General features: G+C 43.2%; 1 long non-coding RNA gene across 1 annotated transcript in view; it reads right to left on the bottom strand.

Annotated features, from left to right (window-relative positions):
• LOC136874395 (uncharacterized) overlaps nucleotides 1-17,523 on the bottom strand; it is a 61,977-nt gene that overhangs the window by 5,111 nt on the left and 39,343 nt on the right. The window lies entirely within an intron of this gene.

Here is a 17,523-nt window from a genome sequence, read left to right as displayed (position 1 = left end):
ACCATGCGGGTTGTCTATGCTTATTCGTAAATATTTTAGGTCAATGAAAGGACGGTGGACACTGAAAGAAAAGGCTATACATATTCAGTGAAATTGTTATTAATGAGACAAATTTCAAAAACCGTACTTGCATCCATGCGTGAACATTGCTCGAAGGAAAAAAGAGCTTCTGTGGAATTGCCGCCGGGCATTTTTAATAGAAGGCTTATTGTTCTTTTTCCTAATCTGTTTATCCTCCAGGGTTGGTTTTTCATGGGACTCAGCAAGGGACCACAGCTCTACCGGCTCAAGGGGAGTGTAGTGGAGCGTGAGAGATTGGGTCGGGGATACAACTGGGGAGAATGACCAGTACCTCACTCAGGCGGCCTCATCTGCTATGCTGAACAGTGGCCTTGCGGGGGGGATGGGAAGATTGGAAGGGATAGACAAGGAAGAGGGAAGGAAGCGGCCGTGGCCTTAAGTTAGGTACCATCCCGGCATTTGCCTGGAGAAGTGGGAAACTACGGGAAACCACTTTCAGGATGGCTGAGGTGGGAATCGGACCACCTCTACTCATTTGACCTCCCGAGGCTTAGTGGACCCCGTTCCAGCCCTCGTACCACTTTTCAAATTTCGTGTCAGAGCTGGAAATCGAACCCGAGCCTTCGGGGGTGGCAGCTAATCACACTAACCACTACACCACGGAGGCGGACAGAAGGCTTATTACTGGACAGTAAGTGCCGATAGGTAAAATGATGGCTGTAATGGACCCGTTTAATTAGAACTTCCGTAATAATAATACTACTACCGCTACTACTTCTACTAATAATAATAACAACAACAATAATAATAATAATAATAATAATAATAATAATAATAATAATAATAATAATAATGTCTTTACATTCTACTAACTAATTTTCACGGTTTTCGGAGAAGCCGAAATACCAGAATTTTTTACCGCAGTAATTTTTTAATGCAAATAAATCTACAGACACGAGACTGGCGTATTTGAGCACCTTCAAATACCACCGGGCTGAGCCAAGACCAAGCCTCCCAAGTTGGGTTTAGAAGGCCAGCACTTTACGCAGTGCGGCACTAATCATCTTGCCGGGCTGAGTGGCTCAGACGGTTGACGCACTGGCCTTCTGACCCCATCTTGACAGGTTCCATCCTGGCTCAGTCCGGTAGAATTTGAAGGTGCTCAAATACGTCAGCCTTGTGTCAGTAGATATACTGGCACGTGAAGAACTCCTGTGGTACTAAATTCCGGCAACACCGCGTCTCCGAAAACCGTGAAAAGTAGTTAGTGGGACGTAAAGCCCATACCATTATTATTATAATCTTGCCTGCACGGTTCATAGGGGTATCTTACCTGGAGTTCCTCATAGGTACGTTACTAGAGCTTTCAGAGGACGCGCCGTTTCGACTACGCAGAAAGATGTGGTTTTTACACGATGGTCCACCGCCTGATATAAGCCGCTTACTGCGTGATCATTTGGATCAGTCATTTGGTCAATGGTGGATAGGACGATATGGACCCATCAATTGGCCCGCCAGATCTCCAATGGATATTGCGGAAGACTGGATTCGGAGAAGTGATTTTCTTTTGTTAGTTGCTTTACGTCGCACCTACACAGAGAGGTCTTATGGCGACAATGGGACAGGAAAGGCCTACGAATGGGAAGAAAGTGGCCGTGGCCTTAATTAAGGTACAGCCCCCGCAATGCCTGGTGTAAACTTGGGAAACCACGGAAAACCATCTTCAGGGCTGCCGACATTGGGGTTCGAAGCCCCAATCTCCCGGATGCGAGCACACAGCTGTGCGCTCCTAACCGCACGGCCAACTTGCCCGGTACGGCGAAGTGAAGCCTGCAAAGTAGCCCAGGGTGGTCACTTGAACAATTGCTACGAGTTTCACATTGGTATATCAGATGTTACACCATTTCTGCAGCGTATCGAGTTGGGAGTTCAGTTCTCAATCGATGTAGTATTTTGAATCTCGATAGTTCGATATTCTCATAAATCCCAGCAGAAAAATGGAAGTACCGGTAACAAAAATTATAAATCTAGAGTTTCAGTGCGCGATTGCCTTGTACGTGGCGCAAGCTGAACACAACACTCGGAAGACGTGCTTGTTAAAACGCTAGATATTGATCTTGAACGCAGCTTGGCAGTTCAATCTACACTGTAAGTGGTTTGGGTTCATTGCGTGTGTGTGTCTGTTGATGTGCATGTTTGTTTATACACAAAACCTGTTTGTCACACTTCGTCCTCTAGTGCTAACCACAATACGAAGTTACACCTGACTCATCCCCAAGAGACCTGGTACTGGTCTTAAGCTGCGTTTACACTAAGCGCAATTTTATATGGATTCCGAAAAGAAAAAAAAATCAATCGAAATAAAAGAGAAAATGCGTGGAAGGAAATTAGTTATCAACTAAACTTTCCTATCTCTACAGTGAAAGCGAAGATGAAAGCGCTACTGGGATCATATCAAGGTGAAAGATCAAAAGAAAATATGAGCAGTCACTGGATCAGGTAAGCTATTACTATTGGTTTTTAATGCAAAATTGTGTCATTTCATTACTTTTTTGAACCTACCAGTACCTATTTTGAAGCATTCTTGGGTCATTGTGAAGAACTTCCACTAGTGGGCAGACAACACCACATTCAGAAGCCACAAGCCCTGAACATTTGGATTCGTCATATTTAGATGGGCTATTGCGCATGTGACTAATTTTACTTGGTTTGTGATTTATATTTTCTTCCATTATTTTATCTTTATTTTACATTTTTACCCATTTTTTTATTGATCCACAAACATTAACAAATATGTCAAACGCTATTTTTAAATGGGTGCGGTTTGGATACGAAATGTATTTCTAAATTGAATTAATATTGTGTGATTTTTAATTATTAGCATTTCTATTTGTTCATTTGACATTTTTAAAATACATATATAATACCGAGTCGATTTACTGTTTTAAATGCGACTAATTATTATCCTTACCTTCACATAATCCTGAAGTTTTTCAATCAACGCATCACAAACTTCTGGGACGATTTTTGATATTGTGCACTTCGATATTTTAAATAAATACTGCAAACTTGTGTACGAATCACCAGTTGCTAAGAAACGCAGTGTGACAGCCAAACTTTCTCTCACTGTTACAGCTTCTCTGAATGTTGTGTCTTGATTTTCAACTTTTTGACTGATCAGTGAAATGAGTTGTTCAAAATCTTGGGTACTCATGCGGACGAAGTTCTTAATTGTATCATCAATGGATTCCTGTACCATTTCTCTCATAAGGCTGTTTCCATATTGGCTTCTTCCAAGGAATAATTGTTTGCTCCACCATCGTCGAGGGCGCCGGCATCGATTTTTCTTCTTCTCTTTCTTGATCAAAAATGACATTGACATGATGGAAAACGCGGCTGCAGCGGCTGGAGGAACAAAACAAGTTTCCATGTTGGCTGAAAAACAAGAACAGGAGCGTTCAGGCTTGTCGAAGGCGGCTCGCCCCACTCGCGCTATTTTTCGCTCTGAATTGCGCTCTGTTTTGGGTAGTGCGAAATTTCACTCGAAGCGAGTAAGTTTCACCCGAGCGAGTTTCGCGAGGGAGTTTCGCTAGTGTAAACGCAGCTTTACGCATGGTATCCTGTAGTTAACTACTGCGAGCGATGATGGCACGTGTGAAGTACCGTACATTTCATCGTGTTTCCTCCTAAACCACGCATATTTTACTATTTTCTTCCCTGCCTTTCAGCTCCTAATGACCTAATAATAATAATAATAATAATAATAATAATAATAATAATAATAATAATAATAATAATAATAATAATAATAATAATAATAATAATGTTATTTGCTTTACGTCCCACTAACTACTCTTACTATTCCTGAAGGCGCCGAGGCGCTGTAATTTAGTCCCTCAGGAGTTCTTTTTACGCGCCAGTACATCTACCGCCACGAGGCTGAAGTATTTGAGCACCTTCGAATACCATCGGGCTGAGCCAAGATGGAGCCTGCTAAGTTGGAACCAAGAAACCAATACTTTAACCGTCTGAGCAACTCAGATGGGCCACTTTTATTTTAAAAATTTATTAAGCACTGCAAAGACAAACAGTAAGCTATAATTCTTTATTTTACCATGACACAAGAACTACTTTGACGGTTTTTTGGAGACGCTGAGGTGCCGGAATGTTGTACCGCAACACTTTTTTAATGCAAGTAAATCTACAGACATGAAACTGGCGTATTTTAGCACCTTCAAATACCACCGAACTGAGCCTCCATCGAACCTGCCCAGTTGGGATCCGAAGACCAGCGCTCTATCGTCCGAGCTACTCAGCCCGGCATTAGAGCCTGGAGTAAGTTGGTCGTGCGGTTAGGGGCGCGCAATTGTGAACTTGCATTCGGGATATAGTGGGTTCGAACTCCACTGTCGGCAGCCCTGAAGATGCTTTTCCGTGGTTTTCCATTTTCACACCAGGCAACCTTAATTAAGGCCACGATCGCTTCCTTCCAACTGCTAGGCCTTTCCTATCTCATCGTCGCCGTAAGACCTATCTGTGTCTGTGCGACGTAAAACAACTAGCAAAAAGTTGTTGTTATTATTATTATTATTATTATTATTATTATTATTATTATTATTATTATTATTATTATTACCGGGCGAGTTGGAGGTGCTGTTAGAGGCGCGTGGCTGAGAGCTTGCATCCGGGAGATAGTGGGTTCGAATTCCACTGTCGGCAGCCCAGAAGATGGTTTTCCGTTGTTTCCTATTTTTACACCAGAAAAATGCTGGGGCTGTACCTTAATTAAGGCCACGGCTGCTTCCTTCCAACTCCGAGGCCTTTCCTATCCCATCGTCACCAGAATACCTATCTGTGTCGGTGCGACGTAAAACAACTAGCAAATTATTATTATTATTATTATTATTATTATTATTATTATTATTATTATTATTATTATTATTATTATTATTATTGTACCGGGCGGTACACCTCCACGCCGCTAATTTAAAATGTGCGCCAATTGAAACTCCTCTGCTGGAGGAAGTCTGAACTTTATCGACGGTATTAATTTTCAAGTTTCTCGGAAGATGTCACTACTTGGAAAGTTTGGAGTTCTTGAACTGTGCCACTTTTGATGTATTTTTGTTTTACCGGTAGTAAGAAGTGTGAACTTTCTCTTCTAGAGGACACTACTGAAGAACTACAATAGTGCACCCTAGTTCGAAGAAAAAGAACTGTTCTTTTGGAGAAAATTTAATTTCAAAAGTTTGTTCTTTGTTAAATTTCCTTCTGTCATTGTTTAAGTTGGCAATATTAACCCTTTCTTTCCCCTTGTTTTAAATTTAGCCAATCCCGAATTTCTTTCACTAATTTCTGACCAATCGGATGTATCTTCCCCCAACTTGAATATGTTGCTGTATCCTACCCAATAAAGAGTTTGTGGGAGGGTGTTCTCATTCCCCTAACGCCTCGAACTTTCCGCGAGAGTATATAAACTGCTGATTTTAGGGTCTCCGGGCCACTTCTGTTCCATCTTTTCGTGTGTAAAGTACATAGCAGGGGGCGGGAAGCGCCTCTTTCTTCGGCGGCAGTCAACAACCAGGTAATGGCCGATTAATTACTTCTTTTCTTGCTTGCTCAGCAGTTTAACTCTCGGGGCGGGTCCGAAGTTTTTCCATTATGTAACCTTCCTTAAAATGTAAAGAAACTTGTATCTATTCCATCTTTTAAACTGCATATCGGGATAGAGAGTGCTTAACCCTCTCGAGCTCCCAATCATATTGTTTTGAGGTGAACTTATTTTTCTCAACCTATTCTTCGTTAACGTAAAGCAAATTGTTCTTTTCTAAAGTCACCTCTGTAGTATGGGATTAGCCCTTGCATTAGTGGCCTAGAGCCAGATTAGGTTTTAAAAACAAGTGTATTAGGAGTGCAGATCGCCTCCTCTCAAATTGTTATTTTAGAGGTCATGTAATTAACCTTCTTGTCATTTAACAGACCTCAGTAGGTTGGGTATTTTACCCCTGTGTATATGTCCTGAAAGGACAGCTTGAAAGTGGAATTAGGTGGGGCCTTTGACAGGCCTGAATTTTGAGAGCAAGTTGCTCTTTTTCTGAAAATTTTGTTTTCTGCGCGCCTCAAGGAGGCCTTACTGTGTATTTTGGAGCAAGTGCTCCTAGGCATGAATGGGGTTCTCTGCCCCTCTGTTGACACTTGTGTTTGGGGTAAAACTGAGCTAATTGCTCAAGGATTGTGATCGCGGGGCTCGAAGCCCAAATCCTGTAAATACTGTAATTATACTTTTGTTGCCTTGCTACTCTGTACCTCCCATGTTTGTTATTTCTTGATTTTAAAAAGAAAATATAACCTTGTTAAATTTTAAATTCACTTTAATTTCGTAGCCTGAGACCTATTCACCACCCCGCACCTTCTTTCACGCATAACTACCACAAAAACACGGTAACAAGTGGTAGCAGAGCGTGGTTGAATGGGTCTCATTTTAGCCCATTTTGACGGCTAAACATTGTTTTGATCCGAACTCTAACCATTTTCTCAGTTGCTGGAATTTTTTGAGTTTTTCAAAATTGTTCTGTCATCATGTCCGGTCCTCGCGATGTTCTCCATCTTAACTATTTGCGCAAGGAGGAGTTGATCTATGAATTGACTATTAGAAAGTGCAATCTGGAGGCACGGTTGCGGTAGACACAAACAAGCTTAGAGAGTCCCTTGATTTGCCCATTTCCATCCCCACCTTGGGAGAGAAAGAAATTGACGACTCTCTTTCCACGATCGTCGAGAATATTACTGGGCTAGCATCTGTAGTTAGTTTTTTTGATGAAAATGATCCATCTCCTAATCAAATTAAGCGTGTGCAAGCCAGGCTGTTTCATTTTTCAAATAGAGTTAACGATCTGTTGTCTCTAAAGTTGAATGACGTTCAGAAGAAGGAAGCTAGTACGCTACTTGAAAATATTTCTGAGTTATCTAGCAAGGTCACTCAATTGTTAACTGGGGAAATTCCTCCCAAAATTGATCAACCCACCACGATGAATGCACGTTCCGAGGAAGAGCCTCCTAAGGGAGAAGTTAATAGGATAACCGTTGCTGCTCAAACCATCTCTGCCCCATTGGACAACGAGTCTGGACGCCGTGCATCGTGGAATAATATACGTTCGGAATTAACTTCCTTGCCATTGAAACCTTTACCTACTATGTCACCCGGATTTAGCAGCTTGCCTCATCCATTGGCAATGTTGCTCAGAGGTATCTCTAAGTTTTCCGTTAATACCACCAGTGACGTAATTTCATTCTTAAGATTTTTAGTTGAATTTCAGGACCATGCCCTTGTGTTTTCTCTTTCTCCATGCCAAATTTTGCAAATCATCTATCCTTATGCAATTGGTATTCTCTCTGACAAAATAGTAAGAGCCATAGCCGAACAGTCATCTATTGAAGATTTTCATGCACACTTGCTTGCAAATTTTATTCCCGCCCGCGCGAGGTCATCTCTGATTCAGAAGTACTATTATCGAGTACAGAGATTGGATGAAAATCTGGCTGATTTCATACAAGACATTAAGTTTTATACTAGGGTGTTTGCCCTTCATTTTCCTGAAGATTAGATTGTACAGGCTATTGTAGAAGGAATTTCACCACCCTATAGGTCATATTTGTGTTTCGCGGCGTGCCCGCAAACTTTCTCTGAACTTGAAGCGTTGGCCGTCTCAGCGGAAGGAGTGAGGTACGCCGATTCCTTGCGTGTCGCGAAAGAACCCCCACCTTCCTTTAGTAATACTCGGCCTCCTCCTCGCCGACCAGTCACACCCCGTAAATGTTATGCTTGCGGGTCGCCCGACCATCTGCGCAATAAGTGTCCACTGATCAAGTCGAGTGGGACAAGGAATGGGGCTGGTTCATCACAAGGCTGTTTTAAATGTGGGGCTTTCTCACATATCGCCAAAAATTGCCCAAATTCAAATAGCACCCCCTCCTGCTCAACTTCTGGTGCAACTTCCAACAACAATCAAAAGTGACTAGTGGCTTCGGCTGAGTCAACTAATCCATCTTCCCGAGACTCAGCCCCGGGTAAACAGGTTGTAAATTCAGGGAACGATCAGTCTTCAAATTCGTCTTTTGAATGCCCTAAAGAGTGTCTTAGGATTGCGGCGGGTTCCCCCGCGCCTGTTCCTTTTCTTAAGATTGAGTTAAATAATGAACCTGTAACAGCTCTCTTAGATTCAGGCAGTGTTTGTTCGATTATTTCGGCTGAATGGTATTCAAAATTGAAGTCTGTTTGTAAACTACCTGACTATGTCTCTTCTCCTGTTCAATATGTTTCGGCTAATTCATCTCCATTGGAAATCCTAGGTGCTGTAAATGTCAAAATTCGTATTTTTAAATTTACATGGAAAATCAAATTGTTTGTGGCTAAGCACTTGTCTTGCCCCATTATATTGGGAGCTGACTTCATTTCTTACACTGGTCTTGTGCTCGATCTCCAGAGTAGGTCGTGCACATTCAAATTTGCTTCCAATTGTAAAATTCCCTTGTTAAAGTGTAATTCTGTATCATGTTCATCTATTTCGCCTACCCAGGATGAGATGTTGTTAGACCTTAGAGATCTACCTGAGGAGCAGGCTGATAGTATTCGTAAGTTGTGTCAGTCGTTTCCAGAGGTGTTCTCTGATACTCTTGGTGTTACTGACCTTATTGAATACAAAATTGAGGTTACGGATTCGATTCCTGTCCGTTTTCCACCTTATAGGCTATCTCCACCTAAAATGAAGGCTCTGAAAGAAATCATCGATCAGATGTTGAAGGACGGTATTATTAGGCCCCCTAAGTCGGCGTATTCTTCGCCTATTTTTCTAGTCCCGAAACCCCAAGGAGGCTTCAGGCCTGTCATTAATTATAGGGCTCTCAATCGGAAGGTGGTGTTGCAATCTGTGCCCCTTCCCGACCTTCATTCTTGTTTTTCATGGTTTCGTAAGGCCAAGTTCTTTACTATCTTGGACTTGAATCAAGCCTACAATCAAATTCCTCTGGCGGAAGAGTCTAAACATCTTACAGCGTTTGCCACGGACTGGAATTTATACGAATACAACCGCGTGCCTTTCGGGCTCCCCACGGGAGCAGCTGTACTCACTAGGCTGCTAGATAGGGTCTTCTCTGACATCAAATTTGAGTATTTGTATCACTATTTGGATGATGTCGTCGTATTTTCGGAGACCTTTGAAGAACATCTAGATCATCTGCGAGAAGTTCTCAATCGCCTTCGTAAGGCTGGGTTAACTGTCAAGTTGTCCAAGGTTGCCTTTGCTAAGCCCTCTATGTCATTCCTAGGGCATATTTTTCACCTGATGGTGTAGCAGTCGATCATTCTAGAACAAAGGCCATCCGTGATTTTAAACCTCCCAAGGACATCAAAGGTATCGCCAGGTTCATTGGTATGGTGAATTTCTTCAGGAAGTTCATTCCTAACTTCGCTAATAGAGCGGCGCCCTTGAACCTTCTTCGTAGGAAAGGCATCAAATTCGAGTGGGGCCCTTCTCAACAAGCCGCTTTTGAAGATCTTAAATTAGCTCTCTGTAATGCCCCTGTACTTGCTATGCCTGATTTCTCGAAGAAATTCATCGTCCAAACCGACGCGTCGTCGTCAGCAGTAGCTGCAGTCCTTCTTCAAGAGACTGAACTAGGGAGGCGACCCATCGCCTATGCATCTAGGACTCTATCGGCTCAAGAAACCAAGTATTCTATATATGAGCTGGAAGGGTTGGCAGTCTTATTTGCCTTAGAGAAGTTCCGTGTCTATCTGGAACATGTCAAATTCGACCCGGAGACAGATAATCAAGCCTTAAGCTGGGTCTTAGGTAGGCCGCGTCGTACTGGTCGTATAGCCCGTTGGGCCATCCGTATTTCTGCCTTCCAATTCGATGTCAGGCATATCCGAGGTACCGAAAATGTTGTTGCTGATGGACTCAGCCGTATGTTTTCCAACGAGGTCGAGACCCATAATCCGGTCGATAGTTCTTCACCTCCCGAGTCCATGCTATCTGAGGTTAATGCCATCTTAACAGATGCTCCCATGCTCTTTAGGGATATCGAGAAATACCAACGTGAAGATCCGACGCTGGCTCCGATAATGGAAACCCTTTCTTCTGGGGAACATGTTGTCCCTTATGTTCTGAGGAATGGTGTTCTATGTTGCCCTTCGAGGCATGATAAGATGATGAAGGTTGTCGTTCCAGCTGTTCTTGTGCCTATGATCTTCAAATACTATCATGAGACCCCATTAGGGGGGCATCTTGGTATCTTTAAAACTCGTGAGAAGATTCGTGAAATGTTCATCTGGAAAGGTATGGACGGTGAAATCCGTGAACTAGTAAAGGCTTGTAAATCTTGTTTGCTTAGTAAACCAACCATGTCCACCAAGGTAGGCCTTCTGTCTTCGCATCAAGCGTCGCGCCCCATGGAACGCCTGTATATTGATTATGTAGGACCCTTCCCCCAGTCAAAGGGAAATGCCAACAAGTTCATCGTTGTATGCGTAGATGGTTTTACAAGATTTTCCTGGTTATTTCCGACTAAGCTGGCTACCGCTCAGTCCACCATTACTTGCCTAAATTCTATTTTTGCTTCTTTTGGTCCGTGCCAATATATTGTGTCTTTTTCGTAAATTCTGTTTTGACTTGTCCATCTCTCATGAAACTACTTCTGCTTATTACCCTCAACCATCTCTGGCTGAACGGGTTAACCGTAATCTCAGGGCCGCACTTATTGCCTATCATCATGAAGATCATTCCAGGTGGGACACGTCCTTGCATTGGTTAGCTTTTGCTTTGAATTCGGCGGTTCATGAATCTCACAAGTTTACTCCAGCTTCTTTGATGTTCAAGTTCGTTCCCAACACGCCGCTCTCTAACCTCTGGTCTCTGACTGACATTCTACCCGAGACAATAGATCCGGACAACATTAAAGATCTTTGGAAGAAAGCTAAAGCCAATCTTAAAGTGTCTCATGAAAAGGTTAGGGAAAGATATGATCGTGGACGGAGACCCACCCCTTTGAAGGTAGGTGACCAAGTGATGGTCAAGAATTTTGTTCCCGCGGGCAAGCTTGCCCCCAGATTTCATGGGCCGTGTACTATTTTAGATTTCCTTACGCCGGTTACGTTGTTATTAAGTAATCCAGCCACCGAGAGGATATTTAGGGTTCACCTGTCACAGGTGAAACCGGTGTAATTTCTGTGTTAACTTGCTTCATATAATCGTGAAAGGAATATGAAGGTTATACTTTTTTTGAGTTTTCACTTTTAAGGCTTTCTGCCCCTTCTATAGTATTTTGTTTTATATGTAAGCATTTTTGTGAAACCTGCCCCGAACCATTAAACTGCCATCCTGTCCTTGCCATGGCCATTACCACGCTCCCGTCTCCTGCTCCACTCTACACAGTGGCTTAATTAATGCAATGAATTTCTGCACGCCGCTGGCCCCTCAACCTCTCCACAAAGCGTGTGCCCTCAAAAAAGATGATGGTCCAACATATTCTGCCGCCTAGTTTTAATGTTTCAGTGCCCCCGCAGCCACGCGGCGCCGTGCTGCGACTGGGTTAGAGGATGGGCCCCCTCTTCCCCAGCGAGGACCACATGTGCACGGCGAGCCGGAGCTCTCCTCCCGGCCAAGGCTGATGTGCGGCGCACGACCTGCTACTTGCCCGCAGCCTGTATATGTTCACCGCGGGCGCGGCGTGCTTCAACACCTCTGCTCCCCTCATAGTGCGGGCGAGCGGTATCTCAGGGTACTTGTGGGGTCCGAGCGGCCGCCTTTGGACGCAAGCTGCAACGGCCGGTATGGCCATCCAACTTAATCAACATCAACTATATGGACATTCCAGATCAACCTTACTACCTTTTCTTGGGTATTCTACTGCAATATTTGGTGGACTTAGAAAATTTTCCTCAACTTTAAAACTAAAGTTTTCCTTCTCAATTCAACCTTCTACAAACATTAAGACAGTACTTCCGCTGTTACTAAAAGAAATTTTGAAACTGAATCAAACTAAATTTCAGCCATTTCGATAAATTCTTCGGCAATTAATCTCCGTATCAACATCAAAACTTGGACCTTGTTTTCAAACAAATTTCATGTGTCACCCCTGGAGGAACTTTTGGGGGGGGGGAGGTCTGTACCGGGCGGTACACCTCCACGCCGCTAATTTAAAATGTGCGTCAATTGAAACTCCTCTGCTGGAGGAAGTCTGAACTTTATCAACGGTATTCATTTTCAAGTTTCTCGGAAGATGTCACTACTTGGAAAGTTTGGAGTTCTTGAACTGTGCCACTTTTGATGTATTTTTGTTTTACCGGTAGTAAGAAGTGTGAACTTTCTCTTCTAGAGGACACTACTGAAGAACTACAATAGTGCACCCTAGTGCGAAGAAAAAGAACTGTTCTTTTGGAGAAAATTTAATTTCAAAAGTTTGTTCATTGTTAAATTTCCTTCTGTCATTGTTTAAGTTGGCAATATTAACACTTTCTTTCCCCTTGTTTTAAATTTAGCCAATCCCGAATTTCTTTCACTAATTTCTGACCAATCGGATGTATCTTCCCCCAACTTGAATATGTTGCTGTATCCTACCCAATAAAGAGTTTGTGGGAGGGTGTTCTCATTCCCCTAACGCCTCGAACTTTCCGCGAGAGTATATAAACTGCTGATTTTAGGGTCTCCGGGCCACTTCTGTTCCATCTTTTCGTGTGTAAAGTACATAGCAGTGGGCGGGACGCGCCTCTTTCTTCGGCGGCAGTCAACAACCAGGTAATGGCCGATTAATTACTTCTTTTCTTGCTTGCTCAGCAGTTTAACTCTCGGGGCGGGTCCGAAGTTTTTCCATTATGTAACCTTCCTTAAAATGTAAAGAAACTTGTATCTATTCCATCTTTTAAACTGCATATCGGGATAGAGAGTGCTTAACCCTCTCGAGCTCCCAATCATATTGTTTTGAGGTGAACTTATTTTTCTCAACCTATTCTTCGTTAACGTAAAGCAAATTGTTCTTTTCTAAAGTCACCTCTGTAGTATGGGATTAGCCCTTGCATTAGTGGCCTAGAGCCAGATTAGGTTTTAAAAACAAGTGTATTAGGAGTGCAGATCGCCTCCTCTCAAATTGTTATTTTAGAGGTCATGTAATTAACCTTCTTGTCATTTAACAGACCTCAGTAGGTTGGGTATTTTACCCCTGTGTATATGTCCTGAAAGGACAGCTTGAAAGTGGAATTAGGTGGGGCCTTTGACAGGCCTGAATTTTGAGAGCAAGTTGCTCTTTTTCTGAAAATTTTGTTTTCTGCGCGCCTCAAGGAGGCCTTACTGTGTATTTTGGAGCAAGTGCTCCTAGGCATGAATGGGGTTCTCTGCCCCTCTGTTGACACTTGTGTTTGGGGTAAAACTGAGCTAATTGCTCAAGGATTGTGATCGCGGGGCTCGAAGCCCAAATCCTGTAAATACTGTAATTATACTTTTGTTGCCTTGCTACTCTGTACCTCCCATGTTTGTTATTTCTTGATTTTGAAAAGAAAATATAACCTTGTTAAATTTTAAATTCACTTTAATTTCGTAGCCTGAGACCTATTCACCACCCCGCACCTTCTTTCACGCATAACTGCCACAAAAACACGGTAACAATTATTATTATTATTATTATTATTATTATTATTATTATTATTATTATTATTATTATTATTATTACCGGGCGAGTTGGCCGTGCGGTTAGAGGCTCGCGGCTGTGAGCTTTCATCCGGGAGATAGTGGGTTCGAATCCCACTGTCGGCAGCCCAGATGACGGTTTTCCGTGGTTTTCCATTTTCGCACCAGGCAAATGTGGGGTTGTACCTTAATAAGGCCACGGCCGCTTCCTTCCAACTCCTAGGCCTTTCCTATCCCATCGTCGCCATAAGACCTATCTTTGTCGGTGCGCCGTAAAACAACTAGCAAGTTGTTATTATTATTATTATTATTATTATTATTATTATTATTATTATTATTATTATTATTATTATTATTATTATTATTATTATTATTATTATTACATATGACTTCGCTCCACTGATTTATTCCAAAATGTATTCTTATTGTTTACTTTAAATGTACCCTTTTTAGCCTCAGCACACTGTTAACTCTACGTAAACCAATCACATGAGGAAACGGTTTGACGCAGCTGTTGCACATTCAGCGGTGGCGCGTGAACAAGTGAATGCGGCACTGGACGTGGGCTCCACCCACTGCCCCTTCGTCATTGCTGGCACGTTGTCGCTTGCTGTCCCCAAGGCGTGGGACAGTTGTAGACCTATCATCACTGTATCCAATTGATCAGATAATGGAAACATTTACGTTTTCAGAATTAGCTGATATTCACCTCGTTTACGGTGCAGCAGGAGAATCTGCACATGCAGCGAGGGAGCTGTACAGACAACGATTTCCAAACCGCCGTATTCCCAATAGCCGAACGTTCGTCGCTGTGCATCAAAGGCTCCGGGACACAGGCTCGCTTCTTCCTCGGATCGAGGGTCGTGGACCGCATCGTGATCCTGCGGAGCTTCGGCGGGAAGAAGAAATTTTACGACTTGTCGAAGATACACTGTCAATAAGCACAAGGAGTTTGGCAAGGCAAGTAGGTACATCTAACTGGACTATTCACCGTACATTGCGTGAACAGCTATTGTACCCGTACCACTTCCAGAGGGTTCAGCATCTCCAAGAAGCGGATTACCTACCAAGAGCTGAATTCTGTACCTGGTTCTTGCAACAATGTGAAGGTAATGCATACTTTCCGCATGATGTGTTGGTTACAGATGAGGCATCTTTTACTCGTGAGGGTATCATTAATTTTCACAACGCCCATACATGGGCAGAGGAAAACCCTCGAGCCATTCGCCAAGGTCATTTCCAGCACAGGTTTTCTATAAATCTTTGGGCCGGGATATTGGGAGATTAGCTTCTTGGACCATTGGAACTGTCTACACGACTAACTGGCTCTAGTTACCTCCATTTTCTGCAGTCTTCTCTACCAGAGCTTCTGGACGACGTTCCACTACAGGTACGTCAGCGGATGTGGTTCATGCACGACGGGGCACCTCCTCATGTCAGTATGGACGTTCGTCGATTTCTAGATCGCTGTTTCCCGAATCGGTGGGTTGGTCGGTATGGTCCCATCAGCTGGCCATCGCGGTCCCCCGATTTAAATCCACTAGACTTTTATTTCTGGGGGCACCTCAAATACTCGGGGTACATAGTGGAAATTCCTGATGAAGCAACTCTACGAAAACGAATCTGGGATGCCGTCGCAACTGTGAGAGCTGACGTAGATGTGTGGAGGCGGGTGAGAGCTTCGTGGTGTCACCGCATGGAAGCTTGTCGTAGAGCTAACGGAAGGCATTTCTAGCATTTCCTATACAAGAATAGAACCGCAACTTTGGACATTCAAGTACATGTTCGCCAGCCTCTGTGGTGTAGTGGTTCGTGCGATTAGCTGCCACCCACGGAAGCTCGGGTTCGATTCCCGCTCAACCACGAAATTTGAAAAGTGGTACGAGGGATGGAACGGGGTCCACTCAGCCTCGGGAAGTCAACTGAGTTGAGGGGGTTCGGTTCCCACCTCAGCCATCCTGGAAGTGGTTTTCCGTGGCTTCCCACTTCTCCTTCAGGCAAATGCCGGGATGGTACCTAACTTAAGGCCACGGCCGCTTCCTTCCCACTCCTACCCTTTCCTCTCCCATCGACGCCATAACACCTATCTGTGTCCATGCGACGAAAAACAGTTTGTAACTACATGTTCCACTAATCTTGGAGACATGTCCGGAATTTCAAGATTAATAATTCGGACTTGTTGTCAGTTCACTACTTTCTTTAGTGTTTTCTAGACTAATACAGTTATTATAATAATAATAATAATAATAATAATAATAATAATAATAATAATAATAATAATAATAATAATGTTGTTTACGTCCCATTGGAGACTCGAGGTGGCGCTCACCTTCTGACCCCAATTTGGGACGTTCGATCCTGGTCAGTCCGATGGTATTTGAAGGTGGTCAAATACGTCGGCCTCTTGTAGATAGATTGACTGGCATGTAAAATAACTCCTGGGGGACTAAATTCCGGCACCTCGGCGACTCCGAAAACCGGAAAAGTAGTTAGTGGTCCTTAAAGCATATAACATTATTATAGATGCGAGTTGTTGGAATTTTGCCCACGGGTATTCTTTAACGTGTCTGTAAAACTACCGACCAGAAGCGGGGCGTATTTTAGGAGCTTCAAATACCACCGAACTGAGCTAGAATAGAGAGTTAAAACACGCGCAATTCGCACAGTAAAATGTGCGTGGTTTAGCGATAAAAATGTTTACCTTATGGTATTTAGAGATGTCTACCAGACTAATCGGACGTCCTATAGGCTTTGTGTTTGTGCTTTGTTGTGCATTATAACAAAATAAGAAATGAAGTCCGGGGTGTTTCTGCATACTGCTTATAATTCTCCCAAGAATCCAAACTAACGAAATCACATTGTGCGAGAACATTCAACGTAAGCAGTTCGAAAAATGCACTAGACGTGTCACGTGCCAGTTAGGTTGTCTGCTGTTCCTAGCGACGGGGATGTGGTTAGCCGGGTCCCCACCCCCTACATGACACCGGAGTAGACGTATGAGCGGCCTGCCTGACTTTCACATGAATAACAGCTGTCAGAGCGGCGAATTATTGTCCGTAATACTCGTTCACGAGTTACTTCGTACTACTAGTAATAGTAGTAGTATTTGAATAATGTCAGTGTATGAAAACCACGAATACAGTGATATGCTGCTAATGTATCTTTTGAGGCAGAATATAATACGGGTCGCGTGCAACGAACCTATTGGGAAAGGTTTTCCAACATACGGGTGCCTAATCCAGCAACGATACTTGCTGTAGTGCAACATGTGTGCGGCACAGGCTGTATTATATCATGCTATGAAAAGCGAAGGTCTGAACGGCCACGTGTAATCCTAGACGCGGAAGGGCCGGGCTGAGTGGCTCAGACGGTTGAGGCGCTGGCCTTCTGACCCCAACTTGGCAGGTTCTATCCTGGCTCAGTCCGGTGGTATTTGAAGGTGCTAAAAAACGTCAGCTTTGTGTCGGTAGATTTACTGGCACGTAACCGGAAATCTAGTAGGGATGACATAAAACTGTTAGTGCTTAACTGTAGAAGTATTGTAAAGAAAGGAATAGAAATAAGTAATTTAATAAATATATACTTACCAGATATTGTAATAGGAGTTGAATCATGGCTGAGAAATGATATAATGGATGCAGAAATTTTCTCACGGAACTGGAGGGTGTATCGTAGAGATAAGATAGGTAGGAGGGGGAGTATTCATTCTCGTGAATGAAGAATTTGTAAGCTACGAAAGAGTTAAAGATGACAAGCACGAAATTCTAGGGGTAAGGCTCATTTCTAAATATAATAGGCAACTAGATGTATTTGGAGTGTACAG

The sequence above is a fragment of the Anabrus simplex genome, chromosome 5, assembly GCF_040414725.1.
Source record: "Anabrus simplex isolate iqAnaSimp1 chromosome 5, ASM4041472v1, whole genome shotgun sequence".
Classification (NCBI taxonomy): domain Eukaryota; kingdom Metazoa; phylum Arthropoda; class Insecta; order Orthoptera; family Tettigoniidae; genus Anabrus; species Anabrus simplex.
The sequence above is the reverse complement of the archived record's forward strand: the minus strand, read 5'-3'. Positions and strand labels throughout refer to the sequence as shown.